Below are 24,667 nucleotides of genomic sequence, written 5' to 3'. Positions count from 1 at the left end.
AGTAAGTTCTTTGCACAAAGAAGTTGCAGAGATCATAGTCTAAGAGAATCAAAAGACTAGTGGCAACCCTTTACAATAGCAAGACGATAAGCTTTAAGCATCATTTCAGTAATAATATGCATCAAAGGCAACAGATAAAGATCACAGAGAAACAACCATTTGATGGAAGATCACTATCACAACCAATACAAAAGGGTTTTAATAGCAATAAATTATAGGCTTGTGATAATTTTAAGGGATGTCCAATGAGATCAACAAATATAGGATCCAACCAATCATAACAAATATTCATATTAATATTAAATTCAAAATAGGACAGAGCATTCTTTACTATTAAAGAGCACAATGTCAAGACAAGTAATATCAAACAAAGTTATAAGACCTTGTGACTATGCATGAAAGGACCAATGAGCATGATAGTAAAAAATTTCAAAAGATAGTGACTAATAAATCTTAGAAGCTTCAATAAAGATGCAAGTATAATACACAATAACTTCCCTACACAATCCTAGTCAATCAAGCTACACCTTACACTAATAATAGTCCTTGAGGTATTGCTCAACCAAATCCATGTCAATAATCATAAGGTAGAGACATAGTGAAGAGAAGTTACAGCATTCGGGAGCAATCATAAAATTGAAGACTCAAAAATACAGTGCACCATAGCTATGAAAAGAACAGTAAGTTTATGACAAAGACAGTCAATAGTGCCGACCTTTAAAGATAGTTCAAAAGTTGCTCAACATGACTATTTGACAAAGACCATGATATTTAGAAGATGTTTTGAGCATCCACCTTAAAAGGTAGCAACTCAAAAGAACTCCACGCATTGAAAATCATGTTGCAAGACAATAATCTAAGAAGGTATTTCAGACCTCATGCCATATAGAAGCCCTAAGGATTTTAAAGAATGAGCAACCATAGTGCCTTTCACAGTGAAAGGACTGCCATAGCAGGACAAATAAGTTACATCTGATAAAGCTTTAAAAGATCAAAGGGGAGTAGTTCAGATTAGATGCATTCAATCTAAACTCCTATAGACCTTGACAAAGTTTGTGCATACAAAGACTTCATTAAGTAGAAAAAGTCAGTATGGATAAGAAGAATAGTATTTAGAAGCCAAAAAGATAAATACAAACATCCAAGAAAGGTAAACACCATGTTCTATAAGATCAAAGGAGCAATGATATCAGGTGGCAGATTTGTAGTATTAGGCTCACAGGAACATGACTAATGGTGTAGAAGATAAAGAAAAATCTAAGAAGAGACAAGAGTCCTAGGAGATACAAATGCAACAACTGAAAGTACACAATGATTTGGTAAAAAAAAGATTAAGATAGTGCCATGCCTTTGGATCTTGCACAACTCAGAGAATAAAGAGAAGTCAACAAATGAGAAGACAATGACCTATTCTTATTAAGATAATAATGCAAAGTCTGTGACAACTTGGAGGACACACAAAGATAGTAATAAGAACCACTGATCAATGAGTAGGCATATCTAATATGATAAAACCTCTGTAATTTTAGTATGGCAGCTAGGGTAATCATTGATCTAAAGCATCAAAAAGTAGTATAAAGTCATGTACAATATAATAAAATAAAGGAGTAGTTTGGTGACTCATCACTGCTAGAAGATAGTAAAGAAGACCGGTCAAAGATCATGGCTAAGTGATAGTGTTGAATACACTATTGAAGATTATGTATACCAAAGCAATAAACTCAAGAAAGACAGAGAGGTATCAGCCCTAATGATAGGAAATCACAATATCATATACATAATATGAGCATGAAATAAGAAGAGGATGCAACTCATTAACAACCAAAACCCTACATCAGAGAAGCACAATGATTGCAAGCATAAAAGATGCCTTTCTAAGTTTGTATCTTTCACAACATAACATTCATAATCATATAAATAGTAAGCTCAATTTGCAATATATAACCCTTCTTGACAATCATGAATAAAATGAATGAAGGCCATGAAAACCAAGCAAACCCTTTTTGCAAGGTCAAGCGCATATAAAAAACATAGTGAATGTAAAAATATTGTATCTACCATCAGTGAGAAAGCATGTATGAAGGGTTTTTACAAAAACCCTAAGCAAAATCATGCTAAAAAGCAAAATACTTCTATGTTTTTCCTTACCAAAAGAAGAATGACTACATGAGGGAAGAAAGAATGGTTCATACCATACTAAAACAAGTCCCAGTGTGGAGCCAACAAAAGATCTAGTTCCTTTCCAACCCTAGTTTGAGATCATACAATGAGTGCATGGCGACCACAAGAGAGAGTCTTCTTTGAGAAGATAAATGAATAATGTAAAGCCTTTTTAGGGTTCAAGCCCTTATTCGTGTGCATGCCCTAAATTTTTTCCCATGGGATTTCTTTTATTTGTTTTTATCAAAACAAATCATGCATGTTATCTTCCTCATGGTCAATGCCTTGAAAGTCATTGAACCTATGTGTATAAACCCTAAATAAAGGGCTAAAGGATTTCATATTTATTTTTGTTATAATTAATATGTCTCTATTAAGATCTGTTTTATTAAAATATTAATAAAGATATATTAAAATATTAAAAAACAAAGAATAAGAAAGAAATAGATATTCTTATTTTAGCACTTATTAAAACAATAAACACTAATTGTTTTATTAAGTGTTAAAGTAAAATTATTTTAAAAATAAAAAGAAAAAGTAATATGCAATCATGCAGTACAGCTTGAGTTGGCCTAGTGGTGGAGAATTTGTGCTCTTAAAAGAGAGGTCACAATTTCAAATCCCGCAAGGGGGTAGGGTATGTACACCTTATTGGCTTTGGCCCATTATTGATAAAAAAAAAATAAAAATAAAAATGCAATCATGCAGATTTTTCAGAGGGGGAGGTGCTTTTCTTTTTTGGCTATATTTAGCAATAGTGTAGCATGCATTTTTTAGAGAGAGAGAAGAGCTTTTTTGGGAAGCTATTTTTGGTAGTTTACTGTAGTTTGAGAATCACTTCCATGTAGTTTGAGATGGGGAGATATTTTTATCATCAGAGAGTGATTTTGGCTGATTTTTGCATGCTCTTTGCACATTTTTTTAGGCAAATTTGACCAGAGCTTCCTTCATGCACATTTTGAGAGAAATGCATTAAGCTATCTTTAGCTCTCTATTCTTAGGAGGTTGTCTTCTATATATTATTCTCTTCTCTTCATTATTTTTCCTGGTTTTTATTTTTGCTTACACATACAACAAAAAACATTGTAGCTCAACTTTTTATCAGTTTTCAACATTGTAATAGAGTTTATTTTCAGTGTGCAATAGAGAGTTCAATTTTCCTTGTCAATTATTTTTATTTCTCCATTGTTAGATGAATGGTTTGATAGAGTTATTGTGATTTAATTTTTAATCTTTTGCTCCTCTCATTTATGCCTTGTAGAAATAGGAAGATTTCATTGCAAATTTAGGTTGTGGGTTGTGTTCATCTAGTTTCCAATCAGTTGCATGTTGTGAAATATCACTTTTCCTTCATACAACATTGGATAAATTTGAGCCCTCATATGAAATATTGATGAATTTTATGATCTTATTTGATTTGTGAGATAAATATTGATCTTTATTGCAATTGTTTATAGTTTTAGGACAACAATTAGAACTACACAATTTGGTGCATCACCTCATTTATGATAGGTTTTAATTACATGCAAGCCTTCTATCCCTTAAGTTAAATTGTAGGAGATTCATCATACATATAGCCAAATTATAATCTAGAGATTCACCTTCACTTTGAGCAACCCATAGGCTCAAAGGTGTTTCCAAGTTTCATAAGATTGTTGAGCTTTAAGTTTAGCATCATGGGTGCAATCCTTCGTGACAACATTTATAAAATGAACACCAAGTCTCAATTTGCTCTTCACTTTGGCAAAGTTTTGTTTCATAAACAAAGATGGAAAAAAGATCTTTATTACAAAGATAACCCTCATATATATAGGAGAGGGGTGTAGCATGAAAAATAGGAATTTTTAACTAATTCTATGACTAAGTCAAAATAAGAGTTCTATTTGACTTAATAATTGTGCACTCAACAGGTGCACATGTGCAATTGTAAAATGACACCTGAGGTGTCAATAGACATAATAAAATGCCACTAGAAAAACACAAAAATAACGAAGTGTCATCCCCTTGATCTGATTCTCCCTTCTGGAACTCCTTGATCTTTTGCAAAGCATTTTTCATTTGAATTATATCAGGTCCCAAGGTGTTTTCGGTGATGATTTTGACCCTTGTGATAGAATCTTCTAGCTCTGTACAATGCTTCTTATGTTTCTTTAGCAATCTCAACAGTCAAGAGTAAGCTATAATATTTGATGATTTCATATTCATTGAGAACCTTTCATTTTCATCAAGGAAAGCATGTGGGATTTTGAAGATTTTGGCAACTATCTCTATTTTCTTATCAGCACATTCCTTTTGTGCCTTCCTCATATCCTTAACTAGGCGCTCAAAAAAATTCATCCAGTGCTTCTCGTTGCTCGATGTACATGCATTGTAAAGGAATGAAATCATTTTGGATGAGGTCATCAGGATCATGATCTTCAAACTTCAACTAGGCTTCAAAATCCTTTTCTTGTGTTTCAAGTTCCTCAGAGAAAATTCCTATGGTGTTATTCACCTTTGTCTTCATGGTATCAAGGTTGCTGACAATGGTGCAAGCTAAAATCAGGAGTCGTATACCTTGACTTAACCATTGATCCATCCATTCTCCTACAACTCTACTCCTTAATGTAGCTTGCTCAGCTCTCTTAACAACCTGGTCATCCAAAGAAGTTTCCACTGGCTCAACAACTTCTAAAGACTTGGCCACTTTGATAAGAATTGAGGTGAGTTTCTCAATTTGTGCCTTACGTTGTTCTTTCTTGACCTTGTCCTCATTCTACCTAGAAACTAGATCCTTCAAAGAAGATGAAGCATCTTCTGCCATAGAATCATGAGTTATCTTACCTAGATCAATCCTTTGAATGGTATAATCTGAGTCTTGGACCTATCCAATGATAGAATCTTGAGGAGGAATAACAATCTCAGTATATTTATTTCTATTCTTATCAACTTTTACCCTCGACAAAGTTTTGGCTTTCTTGATAGTCTTGGGTTTCACAGGAACAAGATGACTGAAATCAAAATCTATAGGACAAATGGATTGCTTCTTTCTTTTAGGCACATTTGACATCAACCAAGGTGGCAAAGCTATATCATCATCCTCACCTGCTACCATCTCCTAAGAGGGATTGATAGAATCCTAAATGGTGGTGGTTACAAGAAGAGAAGTCATAGTAATGATATAAGGAGGATTCTCAAGGGATGTTTTATTGGATCTAGGGACTGCTTCATTCATGAATTTGTCAAAATTATCCATCATGGTTGCAGACACTTCAGTCAATAAGGGAAAAGTGGAGAATACATTCTCAATATTGTCATGAGGTGTGTCTAAAGTGGACTCATTAGAAATAGTGGAAGATACATGAATAACACTTGAAGGAGAAATACATGTGACCACTCGAGGCTTGGACTTAGAAGTAGAAAGAAGAACTGTAACATAGATGAAGGAGAAGATACCTGAAGTAAGGATTCATTTTCTCATGGTATTTCTTCTTCATCAAATTCATTTTGATCTTGATCACCTCCTTGATTAGAAACTTAACTCTTCATTAGGATGTTCACCCTCCTCTCATTCATTTGGTACTTTTCACTCTAATATCTCCTAAACATTAGAGCTTGAGGGTTATCCTCAAGCTTTTCCTTTCTTAGACCCAACTGTGTGTTGGCATTCTACACTCTTATGAGAATAGTTGATGTTGTCAGTGATGGCAACCAACTAGCAACCAACCGGTAATATATTTATACATGTCCGACATCACATATATTATACACCGGTAGACACCGACACTAGTACACACTTACACTGGCATTCATATTACATCAACAACAAAGCATACCGACACTCCAACTGACATGGGATGGAATTTTGTTAATTGTATTATAATTATCTTTTGTAAGCTAACATGGTATATTGTTAAAGACTCATATATGTATGAGATCCTATAGGTCATTTTGAGAGGAGATATATGACATGTATGGTAGAAAATAATTGTTTAGTGGTAGTGAAGGTTTTTGGTTAAGGTATCTATTTGAGCTTAAACCTATATTGAACCTGGCATTAGAGATGTTGTTTTAAGAAGTACATTGTTTTGGATTTAATTATCCATTTTGTAGTCAGTGAGACTCTTATTTGAGCAGTGAGCTCCAGGTTATTGGCCTCCCTGCATGTGCAGGCCCCTTATTGTAAGTAGTATTTATTCATTGGCTAGTGAGTAAATATTGTGGGTCACAAATCCCACCAAGTTTTTTCCCACACCGGGTTTCCTCATTAAATATCTTGTGTTATGGTGTGTTTCTATGTTGTCTCTATTATTTGTGTTTACTGCGTTAATTCTTGTTTACCGGTACACTATTTTGGGTTGCAAAGTTATAAATAAGTATAAATATTCTATTAACCGGTTAGACACTGATTCACCCCCTATGAGGCCCTACCCCGACCCATCCTATCTCTTCAGTTATTTTCATATTGGAACTATTATGGATGCTAGTTTTGACACACTATGGATATAGAACTTTATATGGTCCCACGATTTTGGTAATATTGATATATATTGATGCTTCATTTCTATGCCTTGTGGTTATAGAATATTATATGATCCTAGATTAGGGTAACATTGTGATGATGTATGTTATTATCTAAATTTCAGGATTTCTTATAATGCTAGAAATATGTTTGCATATCTTGTAAATGGATCAAATTTTGAGGATTATGATGAATTGCTTTGATTTGTGACAAATCGTATTTTATAATGAGAAGTCTGTGCAGAATGAATGTATTGTATTCTAATTATGTGTTTTATATTATATAAGGCTATTGGGAAGTACTAATGTTTAAATTGAGATGTGCAGGAAATTCTCCATGTGACCATGGAAATATTATGGAGAATCAAGCCTAGGCCTATGTGCGTTCGTAAAACTAGGGGTTGTCTATTTGGAGAGGCAACACTCCGTATGTATTGTATTTTATTCATGAATGTAAAATGTTGCATGAGTGTAAATTGTATTTATTGAATTGTTTAAATCGTTTAAGGGACAACTACCACGTGTGTATTATGATGTGGAATTATTTTGGAGTGTCACTTGACACCTATGTAGTATGTTGTGTTGGCAATTTGTTATGTCACCTTTTTTTGGAGAGTTTTATTTTTTGTTAATTGTTATATCTCCTAATTATCCTTGAAGGAACCAATAAATCTAGGTTAGTGAGCCACAAGGAGGGTCAACTCAGAGTTGACCCGTAGGTTAACTTTAGGTGGACTTTCTAAGGGTCAAATCAACTCCTAGAGTCAATTTTAGAGCATTTCTATTAGGCCTCATGGGGTACCTATGGGTGAAGGGCAAAATTGGCCATGTGTCCTTCCCTTAGGACTTGTTTAACCACCCAAAAAAGTGGTTTTCCCAAGATGGACGAATTCCATCTATAGGAGTGCCATCCTTGGTAGGATAACCTTCTTGATGGGAGTAATCCCTCTTCCCCATTCCATTTCCCTTCTCTAGGTACCTAGGTTAGGGAGTGTGTAAGACCTAGGGAAGACCAATCCAATGGGGGATCCCTCACTCTATCCAAGAGGTTGGAAGGAGTGAGAGAGGCCTTCTTAGGCTAGGAATGGAAGCTTAGTGAGCTAATCACCCACTCTCCATCCTTGGAGATTTTTGGAGAAATTTTTTGGAGGAAAACCAGTTTTAGGGATAGTAAATTTGGGCTAAGTATTTGCAGAAAAAGATTGAGGATTGGGCAGCTCTTCATCAAGCTTTCCCCTAGATTTTCCTTGGCAGTTCAAGGTTGGTGTTACTTTTTCCCTCTTATGTAAATGTAAAAATGTTCTAGAATGCTTGAATGGAAATTGTTGTATTTCTTTATTTGTGTTGTACTTGTAAAAATCTATGTGATTTCTTGCTTATTTCTGTTTTATGTATTGTTGTGCTTGGGGAGTGTTCAAGACCATCCTTTCCTTGGGAGGATAGATTGGTCTTGGGGGTGGAAGGAGCTTGACAGCCCTTAGGGTGAGAGGCTCTCATTATGAGAGTGATCTCAAGGGTCTATCCATGAGACCCTTGCTACTTTTCTTTTGTGTTATTTCACTTGGGGGTCATAAGGGGAGCAAATATGGCATGTTTGCCTTTTTGGGGGTCATAAGGGTGTAGGGGTTAAGGATGATTTTTGGTTATGCTTTCATGGATGCCATGAGTTGGTTGTAAGTTCTATCTAGCAAAATTCTCCCCTAGGGTACTTGGTCCACTTCCACCCTAGTAAGACATCACATTTTGTGATGGAGTTTCAACTTGGGAAGGGATGTGTCTATTGTGTTGATTTTCCCCTTTGCTTGTTGTGTTGCTTGGTTGTAACCCCGTCTAGGTCTTGATTCTCCAAGCTCGGGGGTGGCTTCTAGTAAGCCTAGGCTGGGAGGTGAGCACCCCATGGTCACAGCCCTAAAATTCTGTATGCAGGTTGCTGGGAAAAGAATCTAGTAGTTGCAGATTTTTATTCAGATATAGATTTTCTATTTAGATGCAGAAAAGCAAAACTGTAATTCTATGATTTGTTGCAAAAAAAAATGTAAATAAAGAGCTTTAAGTTGTTTTCTTTTATTCTCTGTATAAATAAATGTGTTCTTTTATTCAAGTCCTCATCATTAAGAATGAGAGACTGGTTGGATTATTTCACCCATTTTAAATATGGGCCATTGTATTCAAATATTCTGTAAGCAATGTACATTTTATTTAAATTCTGAAGCCTATTATGTTGCTGTAAACTATATCAAAATTCTGTCTCAGAAAGAATTCTGTTATCTTGTTTATTTCTGCAATTTTAAAAAAAGGAGAAAGGAATGCATTATGTTTAAGTATTTACTTGCAAAGTTTATTTACTGCTATTTTGTTACTTTTAACTCTGTTTAGGCATAGCTGAAAAAGAACTAGTATTTAAACAAGTAGATTGTTGTAGAAAATATGTTGCATAACTATTTTTAAAAAAAAACAAAAAACTTCTGAATGCTGTATATTAAGATAAATCACACCTAGGAAATGAGATCTAAAATCAGTGAATGTGCCAGTATTTAACCCACTCCTGCAAGTTGTAAAACAAAAAAAATATATATATCATAGACCTATGTATTGTTGTTAAAAAAAAAAATAGGGGTTGCATGCTTATGTGTTAAAATTATTCAAAATAAGCTTCCTAACCCTATTAGGTTGATATATATATATATATATATATATATATATATATATATATATATATATATACATATCCCTGCATTTAAAAACATACTCAATGGATACCTTTAAAAAAAAGATATATATATATATATCTATATTCTGGTCATGGTTGTATATATATATATATACATATACATATACATATACATATACATATACATATACATATACATATACATATACATATACATATAAATACATATACATATACATATACATATACATATATATATATACATATATATATATATATACTTATATATTTAAAAAAAAATATATCATATAAAAAAAAAAAAACTAAAAAAAAAAAAAGAAGAGGAAATCGGGGGTACCGGCCGAGCCACTGTGTTTACACACAGTGGGGCGGTGCAGGAGGCACCGAACTGTGTGTAGACACAGTGGAACGGCTGCGGCCGCCACTGTGCTACACACAGTGAGCGGCGCCCTGCCACTGTGTGTATACACAGTGGGCGGTGGGAATACCGTCCGCCATTGTGTGTACGCACAGTGGTGTCCGGGGGAGCCCGTGCCACCACCTCCGCCCGTAGCTTTCGAAACCCCTCCGTCGTCCATGGTCATCGTGCCCTAACCTGACCCCGTACCTGCACAGTCACACACACAAACCACAAAAAGAGAAGAAAAACAAACCCTAACCCATTCGGGTAGGGTAAATAAAAGAATATTTTGGTGCAACAAACCCTAACCCATTTCGGGTTAGGGTTTAATTTAAATTTAATAGAAGAGGAGAAATTAAAACAAAAGTGAGTAATAAATAGGAATACAACCCTAACCCAATTTTGGGTTAGGGTTAGCATTTTATGAATAAGGGATTTCTTTATTTAAAAGAATTTTGAATTAGATATGGGAAATTTGAATTGAGTTTTAATATTTTAACTAATATTTAGGGTTATTTAAATAATTGAATTATTATATGCTTATATTCCTTAGAGAATTAAAATTTTAATATAGTTATTTCAAAAGGGTTTAAAATGAAGATTTAATGTAGTTGGATACACTATACACTTAATGAAATTAATTTATTTAATTAGTCAATAGATTATCCTCGATTTAATTGTGGACGTTAGGTTATATTGTAAATGGGGAAAATTTAAAAGGGGAAAATTGTAGATTAATTTTATGAATCATAAGCCTTTGAGACCGGCATTGGCTAGATGAATTAAATCGCCAAAATAAAAAGGTTAGGCAAATATTAAAATTTATTAGGATAAAACTGAATTTATTTGACTAATGACCTTGTGAAATTTGAGCCTATGACGGTTAGATTTAAATAATGAAATTGGCGTGCAATCAATCAATTAATTTAAAAATTGAGAATTCCTTATCATTGTTCGGTCATAAATGAATTCAAAGTGATTTAGGTATTTAAATAATCCACGACTTTATTTAACAGTAGCTTATTCTAAGAAAATTAATCTAACTAATTAAAATGTGACAACCCCCTTGAGAATAGTTAATCTCCATTAATTAACGCCGCTTATTTGATTTAGTTAATTCAATCCAACTTTAGAGAACAACTCTCTACACATCTTAGTTAAGACAAAACTCTAATGATCTCTCTTAATGTAGACTATGTTATGAGTTATGTTGTTTAAAAAAAAAAAAAAAAAATTTGTTGATCCATTTTTGCCCAAAAGTTTGGGCATGACACCCCCCCCCCCTCTCAGTGTCTTTGGGACTATCATTGAATCTAACACTATGAAATTCAACTTAGGAGCCTTTGCTGGAGTGGCAAGGTCCTAGTTGTTCTTAGTTTTAATCTTTGATCTTTTCCCATTGGGCTAGTAGTGTCATCATCAGAACCAAAAGAGAAAGGTTTTATGGGACACCATGCAAAACTAACCAAATATTAGTATTCATAAGAATACTTTTAAATCATTCCCTGATTGAGGTACATTCCTTTTGTGACCATTGAATGAGAGGCAAATGAGTAGAAGAAAATTTATTCTTCTGATACATAGGATCCAAGATATCACCGTCTTCCTCCAAATCATCAAGAACATCGGCAAGGCCAAAGTTTTCAATCTATTCAATGGTTAGCCGACAATAGTCAAGTTTCCTTACATCATGCTCAGACCTACCTAGATGGGTTACTGAGATGGGTTATGAACTATTTGGGTTACTGAGATGGGTTATTAGGTAGACCTACCTATTCTGGAAATATATGCAAAAGCTCTACTTGATGCACCAAGGGAGCCATCTGAGAAATTCTTTGGTAATGCAGAAACCATTGAGAGTAATGTATCTATGCAAAAGAGGACAAAAAGAAGAGAAAAGTTTATCAGAGATGCCTCCTAGAAAGTCCAAGAAATCAAAGAAAATGTCATGAATATCAGTGGTATATTAGCAAGTGAGCTTGAAGGACTGCAACCTGAAGTACATGTTTCACCGGTTGTAACATCTTTTGATACTGATACTAGCAAGGCTATTGAGTTTAAAAGAGTGGAAAGGAAAAGGATGACCCCACCGGTACCATCTCCTTCACCTAAGAAAACTAGGACACTAAGGAAGAAGCAACATGCAGTTAGGGAACCGCAGAAGAAGCTTACACCAAAGAAGAAACAGACACCGGTTACCCCTACTCTGGATGATCTACTGAATGAGATTATATAGGAAGGTAATCTAGTAAATGAAATAAATGGTATAATTCTTCCAATGATTCTGACAAAAACACCATTGAAGAAAGCATTATTCTACATTTAGATATTTACAAGAAAGTTTTGATAGAAGTGATTGATGAGTTACCCAATGATTTGTATATGAGATTGGAAGCTAAAACGCTATCTGTGATGGAACTGGACAAGAAGTTGAAAGTTGAAGCACTCTTGGCTATACATCTGGTAAATTCTAAGGAAGAGATAGATGAGCTTATTTCTGAAGCTAACCGGTCAGTATTTGTTAGTGGACACTGGCAAGTGAGCTTGATGGCTGGAAGGGTTAAGGAAATTGCATATGAGACTGCAGATAAATGGGACATATTCTTTGTAGAGAAGGAAAATAAAGAGGAAATAAGCAAACCGAAAGTAGAAAAGACATTTAAGGTATATCAAAAAGACAAGGGAAAAGGTAAATTAGGTTGTGTACCTTCTATAAAAGTAATAGATAACATCCCTCCACCAACTCAGAACACCCCTTCATTAGCATCTACATCACTGGTACATACAGCTAATCCACCAGATATAACTACTGAAGGTATAACCCATGATGATACTAACCTGAAGTCTGAGATACTTTTTACAATGAATATGGATACACAAAATATAAACATTGTGGTGGACAAAGAGACTACAGAGGTTAAGGTAGATAGTGTTGAGGAAAGAAAGATTTCAGAGAAACCGGCACAAATTGTTGACTCTCAGAAAACTAAGATACCAGCCCAAGCAGAGCAAATGGAGATTGAGAAACAAACAAAAGACAAGATAGCTAGCACGAGGCCACTAGAATTTGAGAAACTGATAGTGGTACAAATAGAGAAACAATCTAAGGCAGAAGTTCATATCGAGTCTATGACACCGATATTTGTAGAGGAGCTCAATCAAAATGAGAAACCATTAAGGGTAGAGGTACAAACATAGACAAATCCACCAAAAGAAAATATAAGTAAAGTGGATGCATCTGATGGAAGTAAAGAGGATATAGTAAAGGCAATTGGTCAGACATCTATTGAGAAGAAACCTATAGCAGAACCGAGCACATCTATAGATGAATTCAGACCCACTAACATTACAAAGGTTATTTTGGATTCCATTAAGAGGATTACTGATTGCAATGCCTTAGCATTTAAGGCAATTGATAACATATTACCTATTCTAAAGATGATTGCACCTAACTGTAAGATAGATCACATTAATGATTCTTTAGGGAAATTAGACACCTTGTCCAAATTCATTGTTGATAATGTAATAACCATAGATAAGGTGAATGAGGATACCATTAAGGAGAGAGTTGACAAAGAGAAAAATACATTCTTTGAATACACCATAAAGAAATGTACCGATCACTTGGATACACTTTTACTGGTAGTTAATTCTACAATTTTGGAGTATAAGGAGTTATATAGAGAAGCATGTAAACCTCACTATTTGACAAAGGACATTGAAGAAGAGATTAAAAAGACACAAAAATAAATTGATGACATTGTGGATAATATAATAGGTTCATCTGGACTTATTTTAGTTTTTGAGGAGAAGTTGGAGAAACTTGAGAAAGAGAAGGCAAGGATAAGGTCCAATGCCTAGGAACTCAGAAGTAAACTTGGTCTGAGGTTAGATAATCTAATTACTTATAGAGTTGAACTATCTAAGGAAACAGTTCAAGGAGAATGATCACCAGAGCAACAATTGAACTATCTCGTCGGTATGATCCAACAGACTGAGGCAACTCTAACTAACAACAACAAGTTTATGCAGAGTCTAAATCTATTATTGGCGGACATATTTCAGATAGTAACCAATCGATTACAAACTTTGATGTAGCATTTTTGTACTCATTTGATTATTTATGACATCCTTTTTCATTGATGTCAAAGGGGGAGTAGTGGAGAGAAAAATACATGTACAGAGGAGATCACTTGCTCAGGGGGAGCACATCTTTTTGGATTTCAATTTTGGGAGAACAGTTTTGATTTTTCTCATGAGTGTTTGCATCAATGCCAAAGGGGGAGATTGTTGGCATTCTACACTCTTATGAGAATAGTTGATGTTGTCATTGATGGCAACCAACTAGAAACCAATCGACAATAGATTTCTACATGCTCGACATCACATATATTATACACCGGCAAACAACGGCACCGACAGACACTTACACTGGCATTCAGATTACATCGACAACAAAGCATATCGACACTCCAACCAACATGAGATGAACTTTTGTTTATTGTAATATAATTATCATTTTTAATCTGACATGATATATTGTAAAATACTCATATATGTATGAGATCTTATAGGTCATTTTGAGAGGAGATATATGATATGTATGGTAGAAAATAATTATTTAGTGGCAGCGAAGGTTTTTGGTTAAGGTATCTATCTGAGCTTAAACCGGTACTGAACCTGGCATTAGAGATGTTGTTTTAATTAGTACATTGTATTGGATTTAATTATCCATTTTGTAGTCAGTGAGACTCTTATTTGAGCAGTGAGCTCCAGGTTGTTGGCCTCCCTGCATGTGCAGGCCCCTTATTGTAAGTAGTATTTATTCATTGGCCAGTGAGTAGATATTGTGGGTCACAAATCCCAGTGAGGTTTTTCCCACACTGGGTTTCCTCGTTAAATATCTTGTGTTATGGTGTGTTTATATGTTGTCTCTATTATTTGTGTTTACTGCATTAAATCTTGTTTACCGGTACACTATTTTGGGTTGCAAAGTTATAAATAATTTTAAATATTCTGCTAATCAGTTAGACACTAATTCACCCCCCCTCTCAGTGTCTTTGGGACTATCATTGAATCTAACACTATGAACTTCAACTTAGGAGCCTTTGCTAGCGTGGCAAGGTCCTGGTTGTTCTTAGTTCTAATCTTTGATCTTTTCCCATTGGGCCAGTAGTGTCATCATAAGAACCAAAAGATAAAGGTTTTATGGGACACCTTGCAAAATTAACCAAATATTAGTATTCATAAGAATACTTTTAAATCATTCCCTGATTGAGGTACATTCCTTTTGTGACCATTGAATGAGAGGCAAAGGAGTAGAAGAAAATTTATTCTTCTGATACATAGGATCCAAGATATCACCGTCTTCCTCCAAATCATCAAGAACATTGGCAAGGCCAAAGTTTTCAATCTGTTTAATGATCAGTCGATAATAGTCAAGTTTCCTTACATCATGCTTAGACCTACAATCAGCCCAAGCATGTTCAATTCGATGCACATGTACATATGGCTTCTTGAGCTTCTTTCTCATTCCTCTATAATCAAAGTCCTTCCTAGCTTTGAATAACCTTATGGTAATCCTTCTCATTTCCTCCTTCATTAATCTGGCTTTGAAAATGGAAGTAATGGAGTACCTACCAATGAAAAGAGAAAATTTCAAACCTGTCTTATGAAAACTTGATTGGGCCTCATGTATAGCATTCATTTGACGATCTATTTCCATCAATACAATCTTATCAAAAGGATACCTAGGGAGCATGAAAGGCTCACCAATGAAACAACCAAGGCTAAGATATGTGAAAGTCATAAATTAGAGGAACATGCATCCATATTGGTTAGCCACTTCCCAAGCATGATTAGACACCCTTTTATTGTATAAATTCTTGTTCAACATATCCATATAATAACCAAAGAATGAATCATTTACTCTTCAAAAATGACTATGACTATCTTGAAGAACCAACTGGGAATAATATTTATGTACATCAATATATCTTCTATCATCAATTGTAGACAATATAGGAAAATGTCTCATTGAAGCTGCATCATACACCAAGTATGTAGTCATATAGAACTTGAGCATGGTAGGTACCTTGGTGAGCTATTCACAAATGACATCATTGATCTTTTTTCCCCAAAATATCTTCTCTTTGTTTTGTCTGATCACATGAATGTATTGATACATCTATTTATAGAAGGTATAAGAGGTAGGTAAACCTTTCACTATGCTCAAAAGAGATCAAATTATTGACCTCTTCAATGAAGTCACATTTGGGAAGACTTTCTTCCCATCTTGCAATGGTAGGTCTTGGGGTCTTCAGCCAGTTATCATTTATATTCTTTCTGCATTTGTCATAATTTCTATTGAAATAAGCTATGGCTGATTGCATTGTAATGTCAGTATATATCTCAATACTAGGACACTTGAAAATTGAGTCAAATAATTCTTCATCTATCCTCATCAATTTGTTTCTAGCTTCATCCTTTACACTTCTACAAACATGGTCAAAGTAATTTGCAACTATGACTATGAACTCGGGGTCCTGAGCTGACATTGGAAAAGCGACTACTAGATGAATTCCACTATTGATGATAGCTTACATGTCATGGTATGAGGGTGGTTTCTTAATCCTCTTAATAAACTCAGCTAGGTCAACATGACCTATCTCTGTATCTCTTATATGATCAATGTTTGAACTGACTGAAGAAGGAGGAAAAATTGGATGAGGGTCTTGCTACTTGAATTTTATCCCTCTCTTGTTTGGAGAAGCTCCTATCATTGATACAATAATAACACTGAGAGAAAAAGACATTCATCAATATTATATTGATACATTTCCTTAATCATTTTGTTCATATGATCTGAATAAATTTTGAAAATAATTCAATTTAGCCATTAGGGTTTCCAAAACCCTTTTTTAAATCTTTGAAATCATTGAGATAAATCGATCATAAAAACTTAACCTTTGTGTGTGACAAGTAAAGTTTGAAGATTAGAATCTAAGAAATTTACTTATTAAAAAGTGTGGATGAAGGTGTAATTCAGGTCCATAAACCTGAATTGCACTTTGAAAAATAAATATAGGTGTAATTCAGGTTTATAAACCCAAATTACACTTTGAAAAGTGAAATTAAGAAATAGGTGTTGGGAGGGGTTACAAACCTGCCAAACACCATGTTTGGGAATTTAAATAATACAATATAGGTGAGGGTCGGGTTTACAAACCCACCAAACATCTAAAAAAATAGGAAGAACAAATGGTGGTTGACAGGGTTACAAACCCACCAAACACCATTTTTGGTGTATGATAGGCCCACCATCTACCAAGCTCGTCTCACAAGGAATAAATGGTGGTGGTCAGGGTTGCCAATCTACCACACACCACTGCATGGTGTGGGGTGGGCCTATGGCCCTGTTGGCAACAACAATGAAGGAAAACTGAGAGGGGAGGGGGATGAATCAATTTTCACCGTATCCACAAACTTAACCACAAAAATAAATCCGATAAACTGTAGCAATAAAAAAGATAAGCAAGATGATAACACAACACACAACACCAAGATTTTGATGTGGAAAACCCTACTAAGGGAAAAACCACGGTGGGAACCTACCCACAATAACATGATACTCTGCAATAGTATGTGTAAATATTACAATGGGAAATGCACATGCATTCAGGCACACTACCCAGAGCTCACTACTCAAAGGATAATGACCCAGAAGGCTACAACCCTCAGGGAAGTCTCACTAACTTACAACAAGATTCAAACTACAATCCGGAAGAAATGAACTACAATAATAGCATCTCCAAATGCTTGATGATAGTTCTGATTAAGCACAATTGTCTGCTCCGCAACACCAATCTATTCTCAATCATAATGTCGAAGGATGAATCACTTGTTTGCACATACACCACTCCTTATAATGAAAATACAACCTTGATACCTAAAATACATGACAATATCACCTATTTATACAATTCATCAACCTTGACAACAAGGTTGGCTAAATCCTCAAGTCACAATTACAAAATTACATCACATGATACAAAGATTGACCACCAAACCAATACAATGATATACATGACATAAAATGGACCTAATTCAAATCTCCAAACACGCTAAGATCAACCGCAACATGCTACACCACCAGGAAAATCGCATAACACGAAGACCATCACCGGTTCAACAAAAACACCAAGAACTCGCACAATAATCAATGTGGATCATCAAGACAAATGGAAAACAATTAGGAAACACCAGAAAGCACATTATAACTATAAGAAATAGCTACAACAACACCACTTATCAAATCTTCATTTGTCAACATCTGAAACTGAAGAACACTCAACATCAACAACTGTCATGAAGAAAGATAACTTGCGGAGCACCAAATCATGAACCATCCAAAATGAAGATATAAAAGACCATCCCAAACAATATCCCAAAGACTTAGCTCAAGATCAGATCACACCAGAATATACTGAAGGAAATACTAAACTCTACAAAGCATTGATCAGAAAAATAAACTACAAAACCAGATCATGTGATATGATTAATTAAGCTTCCTGGATCACCATAATAAATATAGAAGAATATAGTGATACTATAAATACTCCATACACCAAACTATAATGACAATAAACCTATCTACAATCACCGGAGCAAGAATATGTTGACATCAATGACAACAACATATCCTAGCAACAACAATGTCCAACAGGCTACGCCCAACACCAAGGTGGTAGTTAAGCGGATAGTTTTTGAAATTGGTGGTTACCGGGGTCATCAACTCGCCACACACCATGATGTGGTGTGGGGCGAGCCTACAACCCCGCCGAACATCAGAATGGTATCACAAGTAAACATAAATGATGGTGGTGGTAATTGGAGTCTCTAACCTGCCACACACCATTGTGTGGTGTGTGACAGGTCAGGGGCTCCATCCAACACCATAATGTGTAAAATAATAACATGTAGGGAAGCAAGTTTATGGTGCAGGGCGCAAGTTGAAAACCCACCTCATACCACTGTGTGATGTGTGTGTTAGGAATCCCATAGATACTGAGAGGGGGGGGTGAATCAGTATCTAACCAATAATTAGAATTTCTTAACTTAAAACATGCACAACATATTATAACAGTGTACCGGTATGCAAGAAATAATGTAATAAGAAGAATTAAGAATATCCACATGAAAAGCACACCATAACACAAGGATTTAATGAGGAAACCCGGTGTGGGAAAACCTCAGTGGGATTTGTGACCCACAATATTCACTCACTGGCCAATAAGAGAATATTACTTACAATAGGGGCCTGCACATGCAGGAAGCCCAACTGCCTAGAGCTCACTGCTCAAATGGGAAGTCTCACTGACTTACAATGTGGATTATACAAATCCAATATCTTGTACTACTTTACAATAGCATCTATAATGCTTGATCCAGTACTGGTTGCTGCTCTGCTTCTTACATAAACCCTTTAGCCTATATTTCGCATAATAGGTATGCCTTATATTTTTCCTTATCGCTTACTTATCTCCTACAAAATGTCTACAATGATCTCTTTTATATATAAGAGTCATTTTACAATTTGCAAGTTGGCTTACAAAGTTTTTACAATAATATAACAAAATCTTGTTGGCCTCTGTGCCGGTATACTTCCTTTCTTTGTTCCGGTGCCGGTGTAGAGTGTGATCTGTTGATGCTGGTGCACTAACTTGTCGGTGTAATGCCTTGCCAGTATAATGCCTTGTCGGTGCCATAGGATTGCAAGGTTGCCATCAATGACAAAACCTTCAATCACCTACAATGTCTCATTGGAGTGTGCATATGCCAACAATCTTCCCCTTTGGCATTGACGGAAACACTCATGAGAAATTTCAAAAGTGTATCAAAAAAATGTGAAGTCCCAAAAAAATGTTACCAAAAATGTGTGAGCTCCCCCTGAGCATATGATTCCTGTGATGTTGAATTTTCTCATCCCACTACTCCCCCTTTGGCATCAATGAAAAAGGTTGTCAAGATGTCAGTAGAGTTTGTAGTTTCAACCTTGTAACTGGGTAGTTACAATTTGAAATAGATCCGCCAAAATCAAGTTTATACTCTCCATAAACTTTTTACTATCTCTTATTGTTGTCTCTGTTCTCTTAACTGTACTGGTGAGATGCTGCAAATGCTCTGCCAGTGTTTTCTGTCCCTGTATTAGTGCCTCAGATACTTCCTTCTACAGTGATGCTAGATAGTCTAATCTTGGACTTAGTTTTAATCTCAGATGCTTTGCCTTATTCACAATTCTCTCTTTTTCTCTTCCAATTTAAGTAATTCTTCTTCAAAATTTGTTATCTTCTGTTCAAAAACTAATAGTGTATCAGGTGAGTTGACAAAATTATCTGCAAGTTTATTGATCTCATCCTGTACCTTTCTCATCTTCTTATCTATATCTACAGTCAAAAGGTTTGTCTTACAGGTGTCTTTGTATAGAGTTTTGTACTCTTTTAATAAATTACACAATTCCAGTAGAAGTGTGTCAAAATCTCTGTTACACTTCTGTATTTGCTCATCAAAGAATTTCTGCTTTTCAATTTCTACTTTATCCTTCAATGTCTCTTCCTTTATTTTCTCAATGTTTTATGTGATATATTTACACAATGTATCAAGTTGTCCTAAAGAATCTTTATTGTCTATATTACAATTAGGAGCAATTACCTTCAAAATTGGTATGGTATCATCTATTGCCTTATAAGCTTGTGAGCTGCAATCTGTTATCCTTTTAATTGAATCTAATAGTACCTCAGTCACATTAGTTGATTTGCAGCCTGATGATGAACCAACATTCTGAGTACCGCCAGTGGAAGTAACCAAGCTTGTATTGACCTTTGGTAGGTCTATTTGTGTCTGCATTTCCTTAAGCAATGGTTTTTCTACTTCTCTAGTTGTCGGTGGCACTATTTCCTTATGAACTTGTTCCTATTTCTATTCCTATTGTTGTTCAGGAGCCTTTTGCTCTGTTTGTTTCTCTGTTTGTGGCATTGTCTCAGTCCGAGTCTGAGTTTCTACCTTTTTCTCTTTGTCTTTAGCCAGTTTCTCCTGTGTGTTATTAGTTTGCTCAGCTACCAGAGGCTCATTAGCCATGTCAGTCTTATTAGTTGTATCTTTGTCTACCACAATGTTGATCTTTTGAGTATCAACATCCACAGTATATAAGACTTCAGGATTAGCATTACCATCCTCTACATCCATACTTTCAACTGTCGGTTGATCTTCTGTAGTTGTTGTTTTTACTGGTGAAGTAATCAAAGGAGGTGGGGGTAAGTTGTCTTTAACCTTGATGCTAGGTGGTCCACCAACTTTACCTTTACCCTTGTCTCTTTCTTTCTGATATACCTTTATAGGTTTGGGGTTCCTGTATTCTTCTTGTTTTTCTTTTTCAACTAGGAATATATCCCATCCATTTTCTGTCTCCTCAGTCACCTCATTAACTCTTCCAACCATTAAAGCGATGTGCCGGTGTGCAGTAGAAAATATTGACCGGTGGGCTTGGGAAATTAAGTCATCAATTTCTTTGGGTGAATTCACCGGATATACAACAAGTAGCTTTTCAATCTTTATTTTCTTGTCCAATTCTATTACTGCTTGTCTTCTTGCTTCCAGTCTCTTAAATAGTTCATCTGGAATTTCATTTACTACTTCCATCAAAAATTTCTTATACATATCCATATGTAATATAACACTGTTTTCTACTTGTTCTTTTTCATCAGCTGTCAGAGTGTCATATATTTTCTCTATATTATTCAATTTGTCTTCTTCTATAATTTCATTCAACAATATGTCAAAAGGGGCCAAGTCCTTGTTTGTCCTCTTCTTCTTCTTAGGTGTCAGTTTCTTCTTCTTTGGTGTAGCCTTTCTTACCAGAGATCTCACTGCTTGTTGTTTTTGTCTTGTCCTCCTAGGTGAGGGTGTGGTTGCCGGTGAGGGATCTCTTTTCCTTGCAACTCTTTTGAAAGTTACAGGCATGTCACTCTCCAAAGAAGTACCTATTGGTGATAGGTGAGTTTCAGGTTGTGGAGCTGCTAACTCATCCTTTGTTATATTGGTTTTCTTTAACACATCTTCTTTGATGGCCTTTGCCTATCTGGAACCTTTTCTTACAACTGCCTCAACCTTTTTCACTCTTTTCTTAGATTGTATTTGGCTTTCAATAGTTTTTTCACTACCAAATACTTCTTCCTTAGGTTCTTTAGGGGCTTCCAGAAGTGCTTTAGCATATGTTTCAATTATATGATCATCTGTTTCATATCCCATCTTTGTTACCCAAATTGTCCTAGGGATGACTGCTTCCATCCATATCTCATCCTTTTTGATTACAAAGAATATTTCATCCTTATATTTGTCAACAATCTTTTGTAATAGTTGGATTCTTTTCTTCATTTTGACTTTTAGTGCTTGAAAGAAATCATGAATATTGTTTTCCTTGTCTTCTCCCATATTATTGAATAGTTCGGTTAACTGTTTGCCTACCGGTATATCATATCCAAGTTCTTTGTAGCCTATACTGGGAACCTATTTGGCTATATGTAGCATTAGACATACTAGCAGATTTCCAAACCTGAAAGTTCCTTTCTTGTCCTTCTTAATCTTTCTTAAGCTGTCAATTAATTCACCCTTTAACCACTCACATACATCAATCTTTGCATTATCTGTGACCATATCATAAGCACTCTTAATGCATAAACTTGAAACTGAATTAAGTCTATTTGCATGAGTAGCTTTATACCCTAATATCATGCTAATAAATCTCACATTAATGTCTGTTACATTGTTTACTCTTAAGGACCTTTTTCCAGATGTTACTCCAGTTAGGTTTGTAACTAGGTCGTTGGATACCTTCTTAGTTTTGTCTGGCCTTTTACCAGTGCTTGGTAACCCTGTGACAACTTTCACAACTTCCTTGGTGATTTTGTGAATTGCATCTAGCCAAAAAAATTCACCATGTACCCTACTTAAGACTATCCTAATCACATCCTTTGGGAATTCAGGAATGCTAAGGACCTCTATAAATCCTAGGGTCTCAATGATCTTATGTTCATCTTTTACATTGCTGGATTTATCACATATGACAGTTTTAAACATGGTTTTAATCTCTTCATCTCCTAGTTCCTCAATGTTATAGTGAATGTAAATTCTAAGGTCTTCAGCATAAACAACTCCCTTAGGAATTTGAGAAAAAGCACCTAAGCTATCATCTTTCTTTGCTACCTCAGGAACCAATCGAAATACGGGCCTAGGTCTTTCTATAACTTCGACAATAGTAGGGTTTGCTATATATTCAATTGCAGAGGTGGATGCCATGATAAAATACCTTTTACTGCCTTTAGGATGGATGATTGCTTGAAGTTTTCTTGCCTCTTGCTCAAAATGCCTTAGCTCAGAATCTTCGCGCTCTTCGTAGGTTTGAAATCTCGGTGAAGTGGAATGGAGCCAAAACCTCAATTTTATAGTGTCTTTTTTCCATCTACCACATTAAATGCATGTTGGTTAAGTATTCACTTAACATTGTCTACCGGTAACAAGTAATTTCCAACTTCTTATCTCTAACTAAGGGAATAATAGCACATGTCTCATTTGATTGCCAAACCCTCAAGGAAACTTTCTTCAATTTGATGAAGAACTTCCTGCTGGTGGAGCACTGCTTTGTCATGTCGGTGAGGCATCACTTTGTCCTGCTGGTGAAGCATTGATTGATTCTACCGGTGGAGGAGTATTCCCAATATTTAGATCAACTTTTCTAATCCATTGTTTTGAGAATTCTTGCTTAACCTCTTCAACTTTTTCTTTACCCTTCAAGCTAGAACTTTTGTTGTCTACCGGTGATCCTTTACTTCTACAAAATTTTGCAATATGCCCAATTTTGTTACATGCATAACAAGTCACATTATTCTTATGAATAGCTTTCCCATAACCTATGCCAGTTTGTGTTCTGCATTGATTAGATAAATGTCCAAATCTTCCGCAAACATAGCATCTCACATTCATTCTACAATTTTCAGAGTTGTGACCAACTTTGTTGCATTTTGAACATTGACCGGTGGGTGTGTTGATATTCTGATAACTTCTAGATCTACATTCATTTGCTCTATGACCATACTTATTACAGTTAAAGCATTTTCCATTGAATTTATAAGCATTAGATTGTCTTACCGGTTTGCTGTGATCCTGAGTATTTGTTGTACCAGAGATTTCACCAACTTCAAAGCCAATTCCAGAAGTGTCACCTTTAGGTTTTTGATTCTTCAGTAAGGTACCAAGTTCCTCTAAGCTTTTCTTGAATTTTTCTTTATGTTGATTTTTAGTTTCTAGTTCTCTTTCTAAGACCTCTTTCTGTCTCATAAGTTCATTGGAGTCATTCTGAGTGTGCATCAGATCTGTCTTTAACATGTCATTTTCATAGTTAAGTCTTGTGTTCTCATTTGCTGCATCACTTAGTCTTTTGGTCAATTCTTCTTTATTATTCTTCCTATCCTCAATCTCTTTACAAAATCTCATAGTCATATCCTGCATCTCATTCTTTGTTGTCATGTTCTCTTGTTTCAGCTTGCTTATCTGATCATTAAGTGATTCCTTTTCATCATTCTCATTTTGCAACTTTTCACAAAGTTCTCTTCTCTTATTTCTTGCAACAGTAAGATTCTCTTGAAGTGCCTGAATGATATCCTGAGCTACCCTTAAATCATCTTCTAGTTTGATATTTTTCAATTTCTCTGCATCATAGTCTGAAAGAGCTCCTTCAAGTTGCTTCATCAGATTTTCCATCTTTATCGGTGTCAAGATCTTCCTCAAGTTGTTAGGCTTCTGAAAATAGAGGACCAAGCTCTGATACCAATTGTTAGGAATCCCACAGATACTGAGATGGG

The sequence above is a fragment of the Cryptomeria japonica genome, chromosome 5 (genome assembly GCF_030272615.1).
Source record: "Cryptomeria japonica chromosome 5, Sugi_1.0, whole genome shotgun sequence".
Taxonomy (NCBI): domain Eukaryota; kingdom Viridiplantae; phylum Streptophyta; class Pinopsida; order Cupressales; family Cupressaceae; genus Cryptomeria; species Cryptomeria japonica.
This window is presented reverse-complemented; position numbering follows the sequence as displayed.